This window comes from Arvicola amphibius, chromosome 12 (assembly GCF_903992535.2).
Source record: "Arvicola amphibius chromosome 12, mArvAmp1.2, whole genome shotgun sequence".
Taxonomy (NCBI): domain Eukaryota; kingdom Metazoa; phylum Chordata; class Mammalia; order Rodentia; family Cricetidae; genus Arvicola; species Arvicola amphibius.
In genome coordinates, this window is record NC_052058.2 from 41,234,811 (window position 1) to 41,259,061 (window position 24,251).

The 24,251-nt window shown below is 39.5% G+C and overlaps 1 protein-coding gene across 2 annotated transcripts in view; it reads right to left on the reverse strand.

Annotated features, from left to right (window-relative positions):
* Nucleotides 1-24,251, reverse strand: part of Znf385d (zinc finger protein 385D) — a 331,825-nt gene that overhangs the window by 204,203 nt on the left and 103,371 nt on the right. Inside the window, exon 1 of one of the 2 annotated variants that reach the window (XM_038349499.1) lies at nt 4,592-4,655. The exons of the other annotated variant lie outside the window; for it this stretch is intronic. The gene's annotated coding sequence lies outside the window, so the exon portion shown is untranslated. Of the gene's footprint in view, nt 1-4,591; nt 4,656-24,251 lie in introns of those variants that run through there. 2 annotated transcript variants of the gene reach the window in all.

Sequence of the window (24,251 nt, forward strand, 5' to 3'; positions counted from 1 at the left end):
CTAAATAAACTCTATACAAAAACTCTTTCTGCATGGCTTATCTGTCTGTCTCCCACAGAAGCCTGAGGACACCTACCAAGGGGCCGTCTGAGGCCTTGGGTGACCCACCACCTCCCCTTATGGGACTAGCCTTGGGTCATTCATGTGTCTTTATAAATGATAAGAATGATTACTGTAGGACCCAGGGCAACTTGGTACTTACCTCTCAAGACAGGCCCTATAGACTAACAGGAAGGTAGGCCAAGACTCAGTTTACCCTAAGACAATGCATGGTTCGAAGAAAGACCACAAACTGATGCCACCCATGCTCTACCCAGAAACAGACCACTCAGAGGAGCCCATCACTTTTCACCAGGACACCCCTAGACAAATATCAGCCAATAAGGGTTTCTGAACCTTAAAAATGCCTCTGCTATTATAAAAACAACATCCCAACTGTGCCCAGGGCTCTGAGATTCATTGCACCAATAGACTGGGCACTCAGAGAGTCCGAGTTAGTGAACTTGTGTAAGAATAAAGGCTCTTTGCTTTACATATAGGAGTTGGTCTTCTTGTTGGTTTCTGGGAGACTCTGCAGATCTGAGTTTAACAGTTGCCTGCAAAAGATTAAGCCTCCTAACAACCCAGCCTAGATGAGGGAGGAATGCAGGAATTCCAACTCCTAGCTAAGGAGCTATTGGCAGTTGAAGGCTATTATGGAAAGGAGTCAGTTTTCTTGGGGACTGTTGTTCCTGATGGGCAAATCATCCTCTGGTGAACTATACCACACCATGCCCCTTTCTGTAGCACTAATTGGAAAAAAAATCAGAAGTTGAGATGGAGTGTCTTGAAAGGGAAGAAGATGAGGAAGGGTTGTCTTAGCAGAGTGGGACATAGTTATGGTCAAAATACATGGTATACATCTATGAAATTTTCAGGAATGAATAAAATACTATAGGAATATTTTACAAAGGATCTTTGGATGAGTTTCGGGTAATCAGTCCATCATATAAGGCCTCTTCTCTTTAGGGAAATAATTTGTGCACAGACAGTGAAAAAATGTGTCGGAGATGATAAAATAATTTTGAAATGACTTCATTATTCCTAGAAAGAAGAGAAGGAGTAACAGGCTATCCACTCAGCCTCAAGTACTGTTTACCTAGGACAAGAGCAGAAAATTTTGAAAGGCTAATCAGAATCATGAATAGAAAAATTAAGAGATAGAATTAATTTATTGAAAATGGTGTGTGGGGGGGCGTGTAATCAGTCATCAAGTTTGCTCTATTTAAATAAGTTGAAATTGGTTAAAATACTTAAAACAGAATCACCTTAATACTGCCTTCTTTAAAATTAAAAACTAAATTAGTAAATTAAGACTTCAAAAAGAAAAGCCAACCTGATCATGATAATATGATGATGCGCTGCTTAATCTGAATCAAAGACAATTTTTATTTATGAGAATGCAGGAGGTCAGATGATGCGAGAATCCAATGTCCCCAGCTCACAAGATTTCTTTGCAAAGGAATCTGGGTAATGGGAAAAGGGCAAGGAATAGCTTAATTCTTCTTTACTGCTGGGAATATACAGACATCTGATTCCCTGATAGCGCTAAATGAGGTGCCTCTCCATTGATGTTCCAGATGCCCTTCCGGACTTCCCACCGGAAAATCAATTTCCCTGCAACAGCGTTTCTAGAGGCTGGGCCACTTTCTTCTGTTATGCTAAATAACTAGTCCCAGCAAAACACATTTTCCTTCCTAGGATGACCTCTTCAAACCAAGGAACTCATAGTTTTGCAAACAACAGTCTTTTTTTTCACTAACCTTTAAATCTAACTAGTTCTACCATAAGATGGATTTTGAAAACAGCCCTTTCTCCCACCGATTATTATACTGCTAGCTGTGTTTCGTTGTGGATTGTCAGCATCCTCTACATAATAGTGAGCGTCCTGGGAGCTAGTGCTCACCGACAGTAGGAGATGATGTTTAAGTGGACAGTGCAAAACAATTTTCCTAATTGCATGCTTATGATGAATGGCATGGGGATGAATGCCAGGTCCCTTTGCAGCTAGGCAGGCAATGCGCTGCAGAGGAGATGTAAACATCTGTTGACTTTTAAGGACAGCCACTCGACTTCTTCACAGTAGCAAACACCCAAGTTATAATTCCTCTTCCTTTATACAATGTTTTGCCGCGACTCCATATCCTAAAACACAAACTTGATGTTTCCGGTTGTTGCAAGAGTCTGGATTTCAGCAGTGTTCTCTGTGCCCTTGAAACCTGTGCTTTCAGTAACAATTTCTACATTTATCCACCTTAGTGTGGTAAGTAATAGAGACATCTGATTTCAGCTACTAAAGAATCCAAAGTTTCCTTTTTAACTTTTCATTTGCTAAAATTAGGTGTCTGAATCCTTAAGTGGCCAGAACAATCACCAAATTCTGATATCGTTTTGTTTTGTTTTTCCGGCAAGACCTGAGATATAAAAATGGGTGCTGTGCACAATGAACACCATCAGGTGCAACAGATGAATTAGAGTTGCTGATGCACTAGCTGTTTGACCTTGAAGGAGAGACAGCGGTCACTCTGATCTAGATCACAGACTTGCTACTGATAGCTCAATGTTTCAGGATGCCCTTGTGGCTGGCTGCTTCCAGTGCTGCCCATAAATTAGTTCATATCATTTTCAGGACACTCCAAGAAAAGGTCCTTTGAATGTCTTTGCCTTACGGACGAAGAAACCCAAGGTGGACTGAAGTTAAGAATGTTGCCCAAGATCAACACAGCAAGTAGGCCTGGTAATGAATAACCTTGGTCACTTTTTCATGCTGTTGAGGTAATGTCTAGCCCTGCCATGTTCTTATTTGCATGAAACTAAATAGAAGGGAGAGAATACAGGATCAGGAGTTCGGTGACTCTTAAAGAGACTTTTCAAGCCAGGACTATAACTCACACACTTTTGGTGCGATCTGTCAACAGACTCTGTATATATTGAATGTATAGGAACAGGCATTTGTACATACATGAATATACTCCTACCAGATACATAAGCCCCATTTCCATACTAATGTTCAGTAGGACCAGTGCTGAAGACACAGCTGGATTATTTACTATTGTTTATAGTGTCACAAGGTCTCTATCCATTAAAATTGTCTTTAAAAAAGAGTGGTGTGTGTGTGTGTGTGTGTGTGTGTGTGTGTGTGTGTGTGTGTATTCATTTCATAGCCCTAATCTTTGAGCAAAACAGTTATCATCTTCATCAGGTCAACTGTGACTTCTATGAAGAGCTCAGCAGGAGTGGACCTATAGATATCATTGCCTGAGGGAAGGACAAAATGCAAAGGTAATTTTTCCATTGCCTGGCTATCCAGACAATCCTCTCAGCCTTTTCTAGGTAGTTCTTCTCTAATTGTTAGTGACCGCAAGGTCTCCTGAGTGGCAAGTACGTAGGCTAAGGAAGCGCTCCATCCACACTGTTAAAAGGAAGTCAACATCCAGGCTGGATAAAGACTCTTAAATGGCTACTTTGGGGTCACACTTCTTCCTGCCTCCATCTCCACAATCATGCCCTATGAGTTAATTCAGTAAACTCATTCGTTCCCCAGGGTGACCTTTGGCAGAATTGTACTATGGTTTGTTGTTGTTCTGAGCAGGGTTAGGTATTATTCATATTCCCTAGGAACGGGATTGTCAAATCAGTGTGTGTGTGTGTGTGTGTGTGTGTGTGTGTGTGTGTGCCTGTGTGTGTGTGCCTGCACACGTGTGCATGCATGCATGTGAGAAAAGGGTGTCAAATCGGCAGAAGCGTTGTGTTCTAGCCCTAGGTTTTTTGTGAGACTAAGGAAAGGTCCTCTCTGAGTCCTTGTCCCTTAATGTTATGTCCACACTATGTCAGAGAAAGAAGAAACGTGCTACTCTATATTCCTGTCCGTAGTGCCTACTTTATAGATTCCAACAGGCCTCACACTTCACTGTGCATTGACAATGGAATCTAAGTGTGTTATCTATCATTACAGCCCATCAGGGAACGGCACTATGAAAACACAAGGGCCTGTTAGCAACACATTGCCTCTGCTTCCATGGTAGGATGAGTTGTTTGAAAAGTAATTAAGACTTACACCAGACATACAGGAAGAAAAAGTTTATGGCTGGAGACAGAAGCAGTCCGAAAGTGAGGCTTGAAAGCAGTGCAGGTTAGTTCTCCCAACACTGTAGTTAGGAAGCTTGACTAACCCGAAGCTGATAAAGTGAATTATCACAACTATTGAGGAAGAGGCCTCTTTCTGCCATATTCTACAACCTTCTCCTCTCCCCCTCCTCTTCAGAATCCTCTCCGGGTGGCTCTTTTCAGTTAGTAGATTAGGGCAAGCCTCTTCCATTTTCCTTAGCAGTCTGTGTTATGCTAATGAAGTGCCATTTTCTCCTAACAAGCCAATGATTAGTCTCTTGCAAAGCAGGGGTTTCAGCAGTGCCCTGGCAGGCTACCCTGCTGCCAGACCTGTTTTTCATTTACACAGCTGCCTGTCATTTTAACATCAGGTAGCCCTGAACAGCAAGCGAAGTGTTTTCCATCCCAGCCCACCCGGTTCCACAGCTGAATGCCTTTAACCTACTCGATTCTGCCATTTGGCTCAGTCTGCTGAGTCCTGGGTCATCCATCTCAGGAACTGGGGTGGCTGCCGAAAAATGGTAGCCAGTACCCCGCCGGAGCAAGCACATTTCCAGAGTTCAAAGGGCAGAACTGACCTGGGTCTCTGAGCCGCTGGGGAAACTTGCCACTATTGCAAATGCACTCTTCACGACTGAAGCACTGGGAGAAAAAGGCTGAATGCACATCTGGGCTGTGTGCCTGTGCACACATGGTGTTTACATTCTGAAGGAATGAATACCTAGCTGGGATTAGCCAGGAAACAGTGGGATGAGAGCAGCTCCCTCTGCAAATCTGTCCCACCCCAGGGATGACAATAAGGCCATAGGAATACTTTTACAGCTGGATTCCTTGCCCAAAAGACTGGGTGGTCCCCTCTGCCCCCATCCAATAATTAGGCATTTGCTGTCTAAGATTAATCAGGAAAGTTAATGGTGCAAAAAATTACATTTATAATCTAGTCTGAATACAGCTGTACTGCAAGCTAGCTTCTAAGCTCTATTAAAGTAAATGGGATTAATGGGCTGTCGCCAGCAATCTTTAGATCTATCAGTTACTAATTAACATTCTTCTGTAAAGAACAGTTTGTGGTGAGGAAAGAATAACGTACACCTGAGTAGCGGCTGTAGTAAAGCCTAGGTTTCATTAAGGACAGGCCACAGCAGTGGCTACGGAGCGACAGAGAACAAGAAACCTACAATTGGCCGCATCATCGCTTAAAAGACCATCCTGTGTGTGAGTTTGTGCATGTGTGTGTCTGTGTGTCTTTATGTGTGTGTGTCACTGCTAATTCTACGCTGCAGCACATGAGCAGGGCTAAAGATGACCTTCCCAAGGGATCTGCTGACTTCCGCCAATAACTCCAGGACAGAGGTGGGCCAGCTGTAAAAACGCAAGAGATTAGCTTCCCAGGAAATGAAGCAGATGCTTGGAAGCTGCTTTTGCGAAAAAGCGTTCAATACCTCGCTTGGGTCCTCAAGGTAACTAAAGGCCAAAGAAAAGTCTGCCATTTCTGCCTTCATTTGTATCTGTCTCCTTCAGTGTGTGTGTGTGTGTGTGTGTGTGTGTGTGTGTATGTGTGTGTGTGTGAGTGGCGGGGGTGGGGACAGGGGTCATTTTCTAACCCCTAACTGTAGGCATGCTAATCACTTAGGGAGTGCCTGATTAAAGCACAACTGAGATTCTCACCTGCAGGCAGAGAGATGTCATTGCCCTTAACTTGAAGTCACTTCAGATCTATGAAACAGTACACCTTGCCCTGACGGATGTGAGAAACTGTTGTTATTGCTTTTCAAAGCCCAGCAAGGATTCATATTTCCTGAACCTTCCTTTTCCTTTTGAGTCAGATTGTGACAATGATCTCCCACCAACAGGATGAGATGTTGTTACCACCTACATCAGGGAAGAAAGATGGCAGCCGTGGTGGCCCTGGTGTGTTGGTAGGTGGGTTTGGTTCTGGTAAACCCCTTTGGCAAAAGAATTGCCTCGCATTGTGTGTGCCTCTGTGAGCCACCTCGGTTATTCATTTTCCTAACACAGAGCTGCCTTCCACACATATCGGGTGGCAGCAATTATCTCTGGAGACAAGAGTGCATCCTGGAGCAGAAATGATCATCTGAGAACAAAGTCCATCCCTTCATGTGATGATGGGAATATGGACTCTTTCAGACTCCTGTCTCAAGCCAGAACTGAGACAAGGATTAAAACAGACACAACATGACCAGGGCTCCTTCACCGTGTCTACTTCATGCTCCCCCATCCCAATATTCTGCTATTTAAGCCTAAAATTCATGTTAGGACCCCAAAACAGATTTGGGGCAACTGGACCTGTTATTAGTTCGTCTTCCCAGTATGACCACATTATTTCCTCTCTGCTTTCACGATGTCTCTTTAACCGGAGAACTAGATAGAGACCAGTGGCTGATCCTCACCTTCAGAACAAAACATGAATGAAAGGAGCTGTCTTCTGAGATGCTCAAACACAGGGGCCGCTCTTCTCTACTTTGGTCACTTATTCCATGTCTACTCCTCTCATGTTAATTTGAAATCTCCTTTCCAGTTGTTTTCACTTCACCTGCATCTCTGTGTCTTCAGATCTCATGCATTCTAGGAAAGATGTAACCTTCCTCCCCTGTATGTTTTACTTATTCCTTAAGATTTAATTTTATTATTTTAATTATGTGCTTGCATGTAGGAAGTATGTGCACATGAATACAAGTGCTTACAGAAGTCAGAGCTGTGAGTTATAAGGTGTTGTAACAACAGTTGTAAGCAACCTGATGTGGCTGTTGGGAATTGAACTCAGGTCCTCAGGAAGATCAGTATGTATTCTTAACCTCTGGGCCTTTTCTGACATCTTTCCTCCTCTGTATTTCAATCATGGTTGGAATATTTTATTCTTACTGTTTATTTTGCTTTTAGTTTCTTATCCAGAAATGTGTGTCTTGCTACATTATAACTGAAGGCAAGTTAAGTTGCTCATGAAAGGGGCAATTTCATATGCTCCGGTAAGCTTCTAGTCATTTTAATTGTATATAAATTGATAATTTGATTGCATAAACTCATCATAGGTCTTATAATAGACAGAGCCAGTTGTGACTGGGAATAAACAAAAGCTTTGAAAAATGCTTTACAAAGAACATAAGGCCAACAGTAGCTAAACCGAATTTGCAATTTCCCAAATATACCTCGGCCCAAATGGTTAATGCATAGAGACAAAACAGATCATTTGTTTGCACATCTTCCGGAGGTGCAGATCTGTCTTCCTTTCAGCTAGATAGACACAGAGCCTCACAGCAAAGGAAAGGCTGATGAAGAGATGTGGCCTGAGACCTTCCTGAAGTTCAAGGTTAACAGTATGTCTTACTAGAGAGGAATCATATATGCTCTGTTTCCATCCATCTGAAGCATGGGACAGGGCTGGACCTTTCTTGTTCCCACAGCAATACTAAGATGCTCGTCTTAACTTCAGATTATAGATATGGAGTCTTCGCATAGCTAAATCAGTTCTGTACATGGAAGTCAGCCCACCCACACAGCTCAAAGAGCCTGATTTTTAAACTTAATTAGTTTTTAATATAAAAATATAAAATACAAGGTGTAGTTTGTTTAATCCTCATTTTATTTGATCATGGCTTAATACCTTTCTACCTTGGCTCATTTTAACTAAGATTTATGTTGGCAAACTCACTCATTTATTTGTTCTTTCAAAATGATTTATGTGGATGCTCCAAGCAACATGCATAGGCAAAGGGGAATCACAGTTTCAAAAGCTTGTCCCCAAATGGAAAAGTGTGATTAGTCTGTTTTCCTCAGCTTGTCACTGAAAGTGATGCTGAGATAATTTTTTTTCTTGGTGCATATAATTAGTATTTCATGTAGTTCCGGGCAGGAACACTCCTGTTGGAGCACAGGCACTCAGGTTGCTCAGAGTTTGCAGCGAGGCTGCTGCAAGCTCTTTTACGAGGAGCTCTGCTTGTTACCCATTGTGGGTTTTGGAAGGGTTTCCTCACCTGTCTTTAAAGACAACACAGCACCCACCGGGTTGTTCTACAGATCCCTTAGGCAGTGAAAGCCAAGTATATGCCCTGTTGAAATATAGAACCTAGAATGTATTTATTGTAGTTATGATTATATTACAGTAGAGTACACAAATCATAACGTACCTTAATAACATTAAAATTTTCAATTGTATATGCGTGTGTGTGTTACCCCTGTATATGTGTCTATATGCCACACATGTACCTACATCCAATGGAAGCCAGAGGAGATTGTTAGATCACCTGGAAGTGGAGTTACAGACAGTTTAAGGTCAAAAGTTGCAGTGGCAATGTGGATGCTGAAGTTTGAACCTGGGTCTTCTGGAAGAGCAGCCAGTGCACTTAACTGCTGAGCCATCTCCAGCCCCTTAATGAAATTTATATTCTACGGTATTGACAATACTCAGGGAACAAAAGATCAAGACTAAGCACCGTGACCCTAGAGCGCTATCAAGTACACTCACAACTATAAGTACCCAGAAGTCTTAATCCTTATTGCAACACATGACCCAGTAATACCGACTTAAAGCCAGAAACCCCACTGTGGACTGACTAAGATTTGCCATGGCAAATATAGAGCAATAAACCTTTGAAAAATTGACCACAGAAGTATGTTGTGTATGTGTAAGTTTCAAGTGAAAATAGAAACTGGTTAAAAAGTGCCAGGATGGAGAGATCACCAAAAGGAAAGCTTCCGGATGATGCGGCAGTTGGCTTATTCAGAGACATAAATGGATTGAAGTACATAGTCACTGAAGGGGCAGCTAATGAAGGAAACATCACAAGCTCTTCAATTTACCCTACAATTCCCTCTTCACCTGAAGCCTGAAGATCACTGAGCTTCAGGGAAGTAAAGGAACTGTGTTAAGAGATGCTGACTTTCATAAGCATGCCGTGGATCATCACAGCACGGCTCGGCTTGATGCACTTTTCCATATGATTGCTTTTGGGGTGACCTACACCATAAGTCCAATACTAAATACTAGCATTAAAAGAAGAAATCCACCCCCCTCCCTTCCTTAAAAGAGCATTGCAGTAAAAATAACAATGCTATCTCCAGCCAGGTGGATACTTTAAAATGACGAAAACTATGCATTACCTGAATTAGAGAAGATTAGGTTTCTTTTAAAATGACTAAAATCTAGAAAAGAATTGTATCTTGTGACGTTATAATAGCTACAGGAAAGGACTGGATTGGTAAAAATCCAGGCAGCTGGGAAATTGCCTAATAATTTCAGCAAGAAAGCTTCAGTCACTCCCCAGGAAAAAAAAAAATATCGACATTTTGTAATGCTCATCTACCAAGCCCAGATTCACTTCCACCCAGGCAGGCTCAATGACGCCAATTCCAAGAAAATCAGTGGCCCGAGGCAAACAGACTCCCTGAAGGTGAAGGGCTCTTCCTCCAGCTGAAGTCTACTGCAGCTGCTATGCTGGTTAAAGACCAGAGATGATAAATTTCTTCTGCTTTAGAATGACCTAAACGCACTTTGCCCAACCCCCATGGTAGGTCTGGAAGGGAAAGGAAAAGTTGCTTCCATAAGAGCCCATTCACACAGTTATTTTTTCACAATAGATATGTGAAAAGAATATATTTTCATATCGCTTGCATATTATATTTCCTTAGCGCCAGTGCCTTATTGTGGTTTGCTGTGATTAAACATCATGAGCAAAAGCAACTTGGAGAGGGAAGGGTTAATTTGGCTTCCACTTCCACATCACAGTCCATCATTAAGGAAAGTCATGGAAGGAATTCAAGACACAGTCCTCTGTTGCTTACTGGCTTGCCCTGCATGGCTTGCCCTGCATGGCTCGCTCGGTTTATTTTCTCGTACTGTCAAGGACCACCTTCCTAGGCATGACATTGCACTGAGACCTTCCACATCAACCACCAATCAAGGAAAAAAAAAAATGCCCTGCAGCATAGACAAGTAAGAAGCCAGACTGATGAAGATATTTTCTCAATTGAGGTCCCTTTCCTAAAGATGACTCTAGCTTGTGACATTTGACAAGTTAAAAAGTTAAGTTAGTTAAGATGTTTGCTGACCTTAGTTCAGTTCCCAGAACACACACGGTGTCCACAAACTTCCCTCTGACCCACAAACTGTCCTCTGACCTCTATACGCATACCATAGCTTACCCCAGCATGCCAGAATGAAAGCTAGTTAGTTCTACAGTTAGTTCTAATATATCACATGAGATCAAAGCGGTTTTTAGTTTTTTTTTTAAAAAAAAAAAACAAAAAAACACTTGGCGGTTGATTCTGATAACCAAGTAAAATCACTAAAGAATTGGTAGTTCAATGTAAGCTGTATTTTATAGCTACATGTATCTGCATACTTGGTCTGTAGATTAAGTTGGGTCTTGAGGTTGGGTTTCACTGTAGGGAGTCATGGGAGCGAGCCTTAAAGCTATTTTTCACATGACCATCTTCCATCCGCTCTCTGTTTCCTGACTGGAAATGCAATCTGACCAGCTGCTTTATTTCCCTGCACCAAACCTTTCCTACCATGGTGGGTTATTTCTCCTTAGTTAATCTTTCCTGGAAATGTCACATCACATGACAGACCTAGTCCGAGACATGACCCAGTACTATGCTATGCTAGTGTTAGGTAAGCCAATCTAAGTGACAACCAGATCTAACCGTGGTCTCTGTTCCGGTTTTGTCACCACTTTTCATTTGTCAGCAGCAAGACTGCCCTCTAAATTTTTGCTGAGTCCCCTTCTTTTAAACAAGAAGCTCTGCAACAACTTTCTATTCCTGCATAAGTAGCTATGGAAACACACACCCTCATGAGAAAACAAGAACCACTCAAGAGAATAATACTATTCAACCAAAATTAGGAGAATAAGCTTTGACTTACTCTGAAATTTAGTCTGTGGAAAATAGAGTTAAACTTGCATCTTGCACACTTTGCTGGATGGCTGACTGGTCCCCAGGGAAGGCATACCGTTTTCACTTATGCATTGTCCAGTGTCAGAGACACTACTGTCATGATGTTTAAAACTCAGCTCATTTCACAATGCAGCCCCATGTTTCCATGCTGCACAGAAGCACTCCAGGAGGCCCCATAACCTTGAGCAACATACACTGCTCTGTCACTCTAGCTGACATATGTTGAGACATTCTGTCATGGTCATTCCAGATTCCTGTTCTTTTGGATGTTTTCAAGTTGCCATTTTACTTAAGTCTTACCACGGGTCAGATATTTCTCACATTGTATTTCCATGTAAGTTTCACAGCTGTGCTGTGATATCAAGGTCAAGGTTTGAATTTCACAGACAAGGAAACTAAAGTGGAGTAAGTTAAGGCTCATTGCCCAGGGGAATTAAAGACCCTGATGATCAAAATGCTGAGCTCCCGTGATTTTATCAACTACCTTAAGACACTCCAGGGCCAGAATGATCATACAGGTCAACTGCACTTGAATTTCTCCCAGTTCTTTTGAGCAAAACCATGAACATCTGTGTTATTCTTTCTCTCCCATGTATCATATATTTGTCTACTTGTTCCCCAACTGGTAATGGGGTTCTGGAAGGTTATAGCAGCATTAATAGATATAAACCACAGGTGGAAGAATGTCACTGGGGCAAGATGTGAGGGCTTATAGCCTGGTACAACTTCCCTTGATCTGTTTTCTAAGTACCAGTGCAATGTGACCAGTCAGCTTTCTGAACCTGCCACCAGGTCTTTCCTATATGTTGCCACCTCTTTCCACTCACCTGGATCTTTTCCCTCGGTAACTGAAAGCCATAATAAACTCCTTTTTCACTAATTTTTCATTTTATGTATAGTAACAGAATAATATAATTCAGTAAGAAGAATGGCAATGAACTCAGATTTTGATGCTGCTCTGTCTGGAATCATTCAACTGTGGTGCCATAATTTTTATAGAATGCTCACAAATTGGAGATGGCTTAGCAATTAAGAGCATTTGTTGCTTTGCCAGAGGACCTGGGCTCAGTACCCAGCACCCATGCCAGGTAGTATACAACATCTGTAATTCTAGCTTCAGAGGACATGATGTCTGCATGTCATCATCAGAGGATTCTGGTCTCTTCATGCATGTGGTACATGTAAACTCAGGAAGGCACACACATATGCACATAAATAAAAATAATAAAGTAATAAAATAAAAATGTTGATCAACTCTGACAATTATCAAAGATGTTCTATATTCTTCAGTGACAACGGTTTAGCCATGATTTTATTGTTTATGTGGAATAATGTTTTCTGGGCATAAAGAGAGAGAGAGAATAAAAGGAGAGGAATCTAGGCACAGTAAAGATGCCAGAGAACATGGAGAGGATACGGGAAGTGCAAAATGGAAGAGGAGTTTAAGCCATGAGGCAAAATATAGATTAATAAAAATGGATTATAAAACTTATAAAAGTTAGTGGGACAGGCCTTAAGCTATAGGCTAAGTTTTCATAATTAATAATAAGTCTCCAAGTCATTTTTTGTGAGTTGGCAGCCCAAAGAAAAATACGTCTACAAACCTTTGTCTTATTAGAATGCAAATTTGGTGTTCTCAATAACAAATGGTAAAATTATGTGTATACAAAAGAATTGTTCTAAAATAAATATCTTGTGCAGGTATGATGGATAAGTGATTAAAAACTTTTGCCACCAAGACTGACAACTCAAGAGTTAGATCCCAAGGACCCATACAATGGAAAGAAAGAATTGATTCTAATAAGTTGTTTTCTGACACACAGACATAGACACACACACACACACACACACACACACACACACACAAACACTCATCAAATAAATAAAAATTCATGTGAATTTAGAAAGCTTAAAAATTGAAATAAATATTTCTTAAATATCTGGTTGATATCTTTAATTTATATACTTATACTCCAGAGGTTTCATAAAAATTTCTCAAGTTAGAAAGGGTTGCTATCAGAGTTTCAGATGCCATGGTTTATATAAACAACCTAGATAAAAGGGAGAAATGTAAGAAGAAAAGAAGATAACCTCTTAATGTCTCCAAGCTTTGATTTTTTTTACTCTTTTCTACAAAAGGCTTATGAGCACATCAGTGGCTGTTAAATTCCATCCCAGACACAGCTGCCAGCACTGCCCTGGTCTGAGATTCTTCAGGCAATAGTAAGTTCCTGACAGCCACTGCTTCTAATATTATATCTGGAAAGAAACCATAGAATCTCAACTCTTGAAGGGGGTGAAGGCAGAAGGTAAAGTAGCATGTTACCAAGCCCGATGACCTGAGTTGACTCCCTGGACCCAGTCAGTGAAAGAGGAGATTTGATGCCTGCAAGTTGTCCTCTAACCCACATGCACGTACCACCACTACCATCACCACTACTAAATTTTAAAGTGTATTAAACTCTCACAAAAATCCCAGGCGATTTTTGTAGGTAAGCAATGGTGGGCTCCTCCAGATGGCTAAGACTAATGGTGGCAGTAATAGCTTCATCCCCATAGCATTGACTATGTGCTAGAGTTCCTACTAAATTAACACATACATTCTCAAGAATATGACATCAAACCTACTTCTGCCATTCTATTCCATGAACCTTCTTACTCATGTCTGTTAGGGACGGTATTAGTCAGCTCACTTTTGATTGGTTTTTAGATCCATTTACTTTAAGTGTATGGGTATTCACCCGAATGTACACCATTTGTTTGCTTCTTATATGTGAGGCCAGAAGAGGATCTATTCTCTGAAAGTGGAGTTACAGGCTATTGTGAGCAACCATGTGGGTGCTGGCCATTGAATCTCTGTGCTCTGCTGGAGAAGCAAATGTGTTTAAGCAAATGAGCCATCTCTCCAGCCCCTGGTGTTTTTTATTTTGTTGCCATTGCTTTTGTGTTTTCTTTGTGTTTTAGAAAGAAAATTCCCCTAGGAACTGTACATTAGGATAAACAGATATTCAATATGTGTTGGTGTCAAAAGGATCGATCGTGTGTTCTATTGTTCCAGATTGATATGCAATGCAGGGCAGTTATACAGCTTGTTCTGTATACTTATTAAAAGTAATGGTGTGTCAGAGTTAGGTGGATAGAGTTAAATTCCCAGAACCCACAAAAAAAGCAGGTTGGGAAGAACAGATATGTAATCCTAGCACTTGGAAGGTACAGACAGAAGATTCTTGGGGCAAGATGGCTACCTAGACCTATCAGGACCTACAATCCCTGCATTTCATGGAAACCCTGACTCAGTAAATTAAGTGCAAAGCAATGGAGAAAGACATTTGAGGTCAACCTTCGGCCTATACACACATGCCCATGTATACATATGACCATATATGTACATATACCACACGCATACAAACATACATATGCACAATGTGTGTCTTAAGTTAATAGCTATGGACAGAGAGCTAGGCCAAGTCTGGAGTTCATCTTCCAACCTCCTTTGGCTCCATCTACCTCAAATTACAAAATACACAGGCACACAACAGAAGTTGGTCCTCTCACAAAGTACACTATGGAAGTCTATTGATTATTTTCATCTGACTTTCACCAAATCTACTTGTCTATGAATAAGTGTTTAATTAATAAGCAGTTTCTTTAAAAGTATAACAGTAAGCATGTACATGTCTGTATCCCATGCTACCTATTTATTTTGGGCAAAAAGGGAATTAAAGCATGAAAAATGATCATACGGTCAAGTAATGGGAGCAACTAACATTGGATGCTTAATTATGCAAATTCATTTTCTCTCTGTCAAGGTTTCCCTCCCTCCATCTCCCTAGCACAAATGTTTCAGGAGAAATGATTGTTTCTTTATAGACAGGATTTCCCTAAAGAGCACAAGCTGGTCTCAAGTTTGGGATTGATCCATTTATCCTAACTTCTCAAATGTTGAGATTATAAGTATATTTCACCATGTTTGGCCTCTGATTTCCTTCTAAATTGGTGACCTCAAACTTCTCCAAAGATGGGCACCATTCATGTGGCTCTTCTAAAGACATTTTTTTTCATTTTTTGTACATGTTTATATCTGTGTGAGGGCATACACACATGACTGTAGCTGCCCAAATGATCCAGAAGAGGGAGACATATCTTCTAGACTTGGAGCCGAAGGTTGTTTTAATCTGCTATTATGGATGTGGGAAAACTAACTTAGAACTTCTGTAAGAATGATCCTGACTCTCAACCACCGAGGCATCTTTCCAGTCCTTTGGTCTACCCCTTTAAGGTCTGTATACAGTAGGTTTCCATTATTTACTAAGCAACAGTTGAAGATGCAGTTCGTAATATCACAAACTCCTGTAGCTTTTGAACCTTCAAGTCATGGATTAAGCAAAAAAGTTGTGAAATCAAACACACTGTGCCAACTCACCCAGAAACTAGTTTGATGGAATTATATCCTGACATTGTCTCCTGGCATCTGCTAAGTAACAGTGAGGAGAACCATTACAATTTTTGCTGCAAGGGTATTATTAAATATTCATCATATGAACTGTATTTTTTTTTTGTGGAAGCACCCATGAAAAAATGCCCCTCGTTATTTTTTCTCACAGTGTCCTCATCATCTCATAAAGGGAGTCATATTATTACCCATAACCACTTGGCACAGGGGAAGGGAAGTTATAAATCATAAAAAAATTTCCTTGTAATTATCTATCTGGTCAGTGATGGAACAGATATTCAGAATGACTGTGTGTTTCCAAAAGTATAATTGCGACTTGGAAAAACCTCCCGTAGTGCAGTGACTCTGACACACTTGCACAGGTAAGCAAGTCATTCTGTTTCTGAGCCTCATGTTGCTGATTTGTAAAATAAGGAAGTCAGAAAAAAAAAAAACTTTTCAAATGTCCTTGTTAATTTTGACGAGGCTATTTGGACATTAGGGTGTTTAGCCATTGTGTTTATCAGAAAGGTGTGACTCAACTTTCCCTCACTGTCAACACCATCATATTGGCAATCCCTAATACCTAATACTTAATCACTGGATGAGGGGCTTACTTCTTTAGTATATCCAGAAAATTAGGTACTCTGAATGCCTCCATTTAAAACTGAATTGTAAAAGAACCAAAAAAGGAAATTATTAATCAATCCACATATTTAGTGGGTGATAAAGATGAGGTAAAAATACAAATAGTCTATCAAGTTTCAAATGTAGATCTTAGGGAACAAACTTTTGGTCTCAATCAAGAATGATCTAAGGAATATTTGTACTATGGACACTAGACCTTTGGGGTGTGGTCTGTAACACAGGTCAGTGCGTCTTGCAACAACATGCTTTTGCATTGGCTCTGGCCAAAGGCTGACCTGAATGGCATGTGGCTTCTTACTCACCTCCCTGCAAAGGTAGATCAAGCATTTTCTCCTGAACCTTAGACAGAGGTCAGTGTTACACAATATAAGAGAGCCTGAAGGATACCATGTGATAAACTACACATCACACACACTTTCTGCCATCTTCTTCTTCTTTGCTCTCATGACCCTGCAGATGAGGATTTGATGAATTTGAAGTCAAGCAAAGGAAGACTTAAAATCTTGTTTTGGGAGGAAATGCTATTTTAATTTGACAGTAATCAGCACAAAAGTGCTTATTTTGCCTTCCTTGTTTATACTAACAACCACTCTCCATCAAAGGTGATGTGATCACATGCTCTATTCAAAATGCCCACAGTGACCTGGCAAACATAAAGCCTATCTGAATCACAGTTTTTCCTCTGTTAAAGCTGTATAACGGAAGGACTTCAGAGTTCTTCAAACCTTTGTATTTACAGACATATTTTTTATTGATTTTTATTGAGCGCTACCTTTTTCTCTGCTCCTCTCCCTGGCTCTCCCCTCTCCCCTTCAGCCCTCACCCAAGGGCCCCATGCTCCCAATTTACTCAGGAGATCCTGTCTTTTTCTACATATTTCAAAAACTAATACAGGATTTAAGAGCAAAGGGGCAGCTTCTTGAAGTCAGAACTTGGGTATATAATAAACAAGGGTTCTTTATAAATAATAGGGTAGTGTTTTCATGACTAGAACCTCATATTGGTCTTGGAAACAAAAGCCTTCCTTTTAGGCTCCCAGTGCTGTTGAGGTAATTCTTATCTTTAGAGTGTATATAAATGGACACATGCAAGAGCCCATTGACAAGGTGCAGGCATCCAGTTATGGATTTTAAATAGAGAACACCCTCCTTTGATCAGTACTAATGAACTCCAAACATGTGCTAGACACTGTTCTATATATAGTACTACCATGGGACTGAAACAAAACCCCTAGTGTCACAGAGATTGTAATGTAGTTTATGAAGAGAGAAATAAAACAGAGGTGCAGTTAGAACCTGGGTATCCTCAAGCAGCTTTTATCTAGTCGTTCAGAGATGGATTCTGTTTTAGTTCCTGGTCCTTTGTTGTGAAGTGACACCATGACCAAGGCAATTCATGAGAGAAAGCATTTATTCAGCGACTTGCTTTATGGTTTTATGTTTAATATGTTATCGTCATAAGGAAAGCATGGTGGCTTGCATGGTGTTGGAGCAGTAGCAGACAGCTACATCCTGATCTGTAAGTTGGAGGATCAGGGTGGGACAAAGGAGAGAGACTAGGTCGGGCGTGGCTTTTGACACCTCAAAGTCCAACTCCAGGAACACACTTCTTCCAACAAGGCCACACCTCCTAATTCTTCTAAACCTCTCCTCCTGTCAAAGAGTTCCATTCTCGGTGACTAAATATTCATATACATGAACCTATGGGAACTGCTCATAGGTGCCAAATAAATGATTATGAGACATAAAAGCAGGTTTTGGTAAGCGTCATACAGAAAAACAACACTGGGAAGTAGAGAGGCACACTGGAGAAATCACAGGGGATGGTAGGACCTAAGTAAATGTGACCAGATTCAGACTGATGTCCTCAACTTTTTCATTTACTGAGTTAGTAACATTAGTTTAAGCCCTTGGGGAATACATTAAATTTTTTACTTACTTTTCATGCTGAGTTTTGTCAATTCAAAACAATTCTGCATGAAACACATTAAGTTAATTTGTAAAAGAATGTAGTTAGGGGGTAAAAGCAATATAATAACATCTTTCTCAGGGAGACTGAATACAGCTAGAAATACAAGCTGGACCCACCGAGTGTATTCTTTCATGAAAGAAAACAGAGGAGGAGGACATAACAAATCTATTTGAAGATTCATTGGACACAGATCACCATGTTTCTCCAATTTGCTGTGGACACATATCATTTATGTTGGATTGGATATGACAAAACTGGCAAAATATAATAAAAACCATTGTTTAGTTGTGAAAATTGGTATCAATTTATGTCATCATCAAGCAATCTGAAGCCCCAAGAAATTAATTCCTGTTATATCTCTTACCAGTACAGCATAAGCAACTAAAGCATCTATGTTATGTCTCTTTTAATCATTTATTTGAGGAATATGTTAAAAGGCAAATCACGCTTTGACATTATTCAATTGCACTTAGTTTTAACAAATGGTTAAAATGGGAATTTAAAAACTTAGTTGAAATTGAAAATTATGTAAAAAAATCTGAAAGTCAATGTTTTCAAAAAATTAAAAAAAATATCAATATTTTACCAACAATACCTTGTTAAAGGCAGAAAATAGGAATAAAAATCCCCTTAGTTCAGTCCTTTATGAGAGATAAGTTAAATCCTGAGAGGTAGAACAGTTGTTTTACATTGTTATAATTGATTATCTTGAATAACAGCTGCCTGTAGGATTTGATTATGCAGTCAGATGTGTGGACACATCAGGATGATGAATGTGTAAATCAGAATGTAAATACAGATGTAGAGTAAGAAAACAACAAAACATAAAACAAATAGGAAAGAACCAGTACCAACAAAAAGACATATCAATATATTTCCTATTATGTCTGGATTAATGACACATAAATCCGCCTTATTACAAAGTTACAAAGCTGGCATGGCAGTACACTTCAGCAATCCCAACATTGAGAATTGGAGGCAGGAGGATTAGGAGTTCAAGAACAGCTTTGGATAAATAGCAAGTTTATGGTTGACCTGGACTGCATGAGGTCTTGACTCAAAACAGAGTTAAAAAGCCTTTCATCCAATGAGTCCCACCACCGTATTCTAATATTAATTGCACAGTCTCCTGAATTCCAAGGCGACTTCAAGCAAAGTAAGGAATTTCAAGTTGCTAAGTTACTAATTAATACATTCATCAGGATCATCAAGGTAGATGTTTTGGGATCATATTCTTGCAATGAGTTTAGTAAACAGGAAGGAATAATCAAGTCTAGAACTGCAATGCTTCTTCCAAATTCCTCTCTGTAAAGTGACTATTGCATTATTCATGACTTGCAGATAAACCCAGTGAGGCTCTGGTCTTTACTTGAACGCTATCTGTGTTAATCTTCTAAGCCAGCCACACTGGGCAACCTAAAGCAAAGGAAAGGAAAACAGATTTTGTTTTCCATAATAAGAGTAACAATACAATCTATCATAAAGGGAATCCACAATATTCCGGTTCTAAGTTGCATTCATTGATTGCCACTCATATCTATCACCTGTTAAAATTTTTAAATACAAGCCTGGTCTACAAGAGCTAGTTCCAGGACAGGCTCCAAAGCCACAGAGAAACCCTGTCTCGAAAAACCAAAAAAAAAAAAAAAAAAAAAAAAAAAAAAAAAAAAAAAAAAAAAAAAAAAAAATACATTTTGGTATTAAGTTTGAAAGCACTTAACAAAAATTTTATTCTTACTTCCCAGTCAATGTAAAAGGACACAAAGGCTAAGCGATAGTCTCTTATTTTCCCCGGTTACATGGAACAAAGCAACACTGTGGCTATACTACTCTCATGTTTTATCATTTTGATATTTTCTTAGCAAATAATAAAGCAGTTAATCAAACTGCATTCAAATAAGGCAGTCTTCTTATACCTTCCTTCAGTACAGTCTACAATTTAAATTCACTCTTTCAGTCTATTTTATTATTTCTTAGATTTTGAAATTTTTCTTTTAGATTTTACTTCATGCAGACACAAAAACTGTCACTCGGGAGAAAGGCAATTTAAACTGTGAGTCCAGAAAATGAACTTATGCGCACATAGCAGGGTAATATGTCAATTAGCTCATGATTTTAATGGGAGCAAATGGCGGATTTTGCTGAAAGTCCAACTCTGTGATCAAAATGTTCTTCCCTTAAAGTCAAAGCTGATTTTCACACAAATAGAAAGGTCCAGCCACATATGCACATGTACAGACCAGCATCACAGGAAGAGTCCCTTCATTCACTTGTTTAATAAATATTGACCCACAGGGCAGAGGACGCAGCTACTAATGTGATATTGAACAAGCCACATTTGCCTCCTGCCTCTGGAAAAAGAAATAGTTTCAGAAATAATATTTTCTAAAGCAAATTAATGCCAACAATACAATTAAAAGATATCAGCTAAAATATCTGAATACCGCCGCACCCTGTCGCTCATTTGAGGCTCAGGACTCTCTTACAAGTAGTTTTCATTAAATCCCATTTCTGCAGTTTCTTAGGAGCTCTGAGCCTCCTCTTAGGAGCTCTGAGCCTCCTCTTAGGAGCTCTGAGCCTCCACTTACACTCACTGCAGCCTCTGGGAGGTGATCAGCACTCGACCTTACTTGCTAAGTAAATTATAAAGTGGACTTTAAGTTGGTGGAGAGATGGCTCAACAGTCAAGAAAGCTTCCTGCTCTGTCATGAGGACTGGGGTTCTAATTCTATCAACTATGTTAGACTGCTCATAAAACCTTGTGACACTGCTTCCGAGAGATCCAACATCCTCTTCTGGCCTCTCCAGGCACCCTCCCACATACATACACATGTTTATATTCTTACTCAGACATACACATGGATAACAAAGAAAACTAAAAAGAATAAATCTTTAAAGAACACATGGCATTAAAATAGTTCACTAGTTTGCTGTCCTCGACTTTTCCTCTTCAAGCCTCTCCCCACAAAACCTAGATACTATATTACACACCACCTTCAACAGGTGCCTCTCGGGGGGCCACAGTAGTAAGAGCTCTCCCTTTTCAGGGAGGAAATAGAATTTTAAGAAGCTTTTAATTATTCCCACGAATCTAAAAGTTTTAATACAGACTAGATTTAAAGTTAATTTAAGATTTGGTCCCCAAATATAGCTCTGCGCTTTTTTCTTTTTTTTTTTAAACTTTCCTTTTGTTTGTTCTTTGTCTCTTTCCCATCATGCATCTTGATCCTTTTCATTTTCCATCCCTGCATATCAGTCCTCTGCCCTTGCAGTCCCCCACCCCTGACAAAATTTAAGAAAAAAGAAAAGGAAAAAGAAAAAGAGGAAAAAAAAAAAAACTCATCAGGGAAGCTGTAGTGTGACATAGTGAGTTACACAGTAAACTCTTTTGTCCCTATATCTTTAATTGTGGGTGTTTACTGCAAAGAGCCCTTGGTCTGGCTCAAGGCCACCCTGCACTTTCTTGTTCAAGTCTGTTACTGAACACATCCCCAAATATTCCAAACAGACGATGGAAAGAAATTCGGCAATTAAAAATAAACTAACAGTGACTGTTGCGTTGGACAGATGATTTAAGCTAGCGTTTCTGAACATATCAACAAATGTGAATGTTTCCTACCAAAGGAGGAAGTCAAGAAAGTACACATAACATCAGAGTTTCAGGTTTTAGTGTGCCACACTCAATTGGGAGGCAGTTTTCAAGGGTCCAGTACATCTGTAATGATGTCATTATTCCTGATATTGGAATCTCATGGCTAGAACTCACAGCACTAAACCTGTGCTACGCTAACACTAACTCACTTCCAAATGCTGTGACATCTGCAATACCACAACGCTTCTGGCATTTTCACATAAAAAAACAAGTTGGTTTTCTGAATACATATGTATTTTAACCATCTTTTGCTTAAATCTTTAACTAGCCATTATAATCTTCAGATTTCTTGAAGAAATTATAGTGAAATAAATGTGTCCTTGAAGCCAGGTGGTGGTGACCCAGCACTCAGGAGACAGAGGCAGGGGTATCTCTGTGAGTTTGAGGTCAGCCTGATCTACAAGAGCTAATTCCAGGAAGCCAAGGCTGTTAAACAGTGAAACCCTGTCTCAAAAAAAAAAAAAAAAAAAAAAAAAAAAAAAAGAAGAAAAAAGCCAAGATGTGTCCTTTAACTTGACCAAAATTGATTCAAATGGAAAACAATCATATTTTAACCTTTTATTTGTAGAAATTTCCTTAGTTACTGAAACTTAAACTATTCACTAATAGAAAACTATAAGGAAATGTCACTTCTGATATGCAGACTGAAGGACACACACACACTCACAAACACAGAGGCAAGATTGGAGGGGAGGAGAGTGAGCAACTTTCAAAAACAGTCATTTATATTTCATTAGAGTTAATCAATCTGTGACTTATTTTTAACATTCAGAACCTGGACAGTAATCAATTACAAGTTTTCAAATTGTTCAAGAACAATTGAGACAGCTGATACTGTCACCCCTATATGTGTAGAATCCACATTCACTGCTTCAATTAACCTTAGATCAAAACAGTACTAAAATGAATTACATCAGTATTATACACAAAAGGACAATTTTCTTTTGATGATTCCCTAAACTTTTACCTAGCATATGTACTACACTGAATATTGCAAATAGTCTAGACTTGACTTAAAATGCATTTCCATACACATGTGTCTGGCTTATATACAAATATCATGACACTTGTTATAATAGACTTCAATGTGTATAGATTTGGCTAATTGTGCAAGTCAGGGTACATGTAGGAAACATCTCCATAAGTATGGAATTATAAACATAAGGATAGACTCATCACTCCTGTATATGCTGTAGTTTTTCCAGGATTTTTATTTAATTCGTTTTTTCAAAACATGTAGTACCTTCTCATATACTTGACTTATTACCTATTTACATATTTCTGTCTCCTTCTCCTAATGTTCAAAGAGCAGGAAGACAGAAATGTGTTTTCTCAAGCTCTTCAGAACCATAGCAGTATGTGACTTATAACAGGCACTCAGTATTCAGCAAATTAACTGATAAATATGCTAAACAAATAGATACACTAATTAAATTTCACAAAATTGGGAGACTACTAAAAATACTGTGCAATGCTTTAAAAATTTAAGTATCATGACACTTGCAAATCCAAATATCAGGAATTATTCTTCCAAACCACTTGTTCTATGACAGTATAAGATTCCATTCTATCAGTCCAGCACAGTGAAAGGATTCTTTCATGGGTCAACAGTTGGTCTTTGTTCGGGTCAACTGTTTTGATATGAATTTTGATTTGAATGACCCTGTCTCAGATGTACACAGAACCTTCGGTAGTCTCAAAAGTACAACACAGTATTTTCATTTTAATGAACTCCTTTCCTTGCAATTTATGCCTGAAAAGCAACTAAGCCACAGAAACGTTGCGCTTTAAAGGAATTCCAGGTAAAACTAATAATTATGTACATAATAGCTGTAGATATTTATTTTAAGGATGACTATTGCCTCGCTCCTTTTCCATTAGTCAAGAAGAGAGAAATGAGAGCAGTCATCAGAAACACAGCTTTACTCTGGCACATGGTGCAGAGACACTTGAGGGATTTTAATTTATTATTCTTTCTCCGCAGCAGTTTAAGTAGATTAAATTGCGAGCTGGAAATGGTCTTGAAATTTAAGCTGGAATGCTGTTTTGCTTCATTGAAAGTTTTTACTTTCTAAGTCTTTGGGAATTAATCTTGAAATCTACTGTGTAGTGGGAGTCTTATCATCTTGTACCTCCTCCCAATCTTTCTGTTCATGCACCATATACAATTAAGAGTTGGGAATTGCTATGTCACTTGAAGCTCTAACCTGACTCAAAAACACATGAAAAAGTGTGAGCATTGTGTGTGCACACATGTACATGTCTTCATCTAGTCACCATCATAGCCCTTCCTCTTTAACTAAGCTGTGGTATCAGCTAAGACAAAGAGTCAACCCCTTCATGTGTGTTCCTGGTCAGGGAATGTAGCAGAATCACTACTTTTGAAACCTGATGCCTACTATCATGGAGTGATCACCTGATTCCCCTAATTCATATACTGCTTTAATGCTCAAAATTGATGATATTGGAATCCTCTAGGTACAGAGA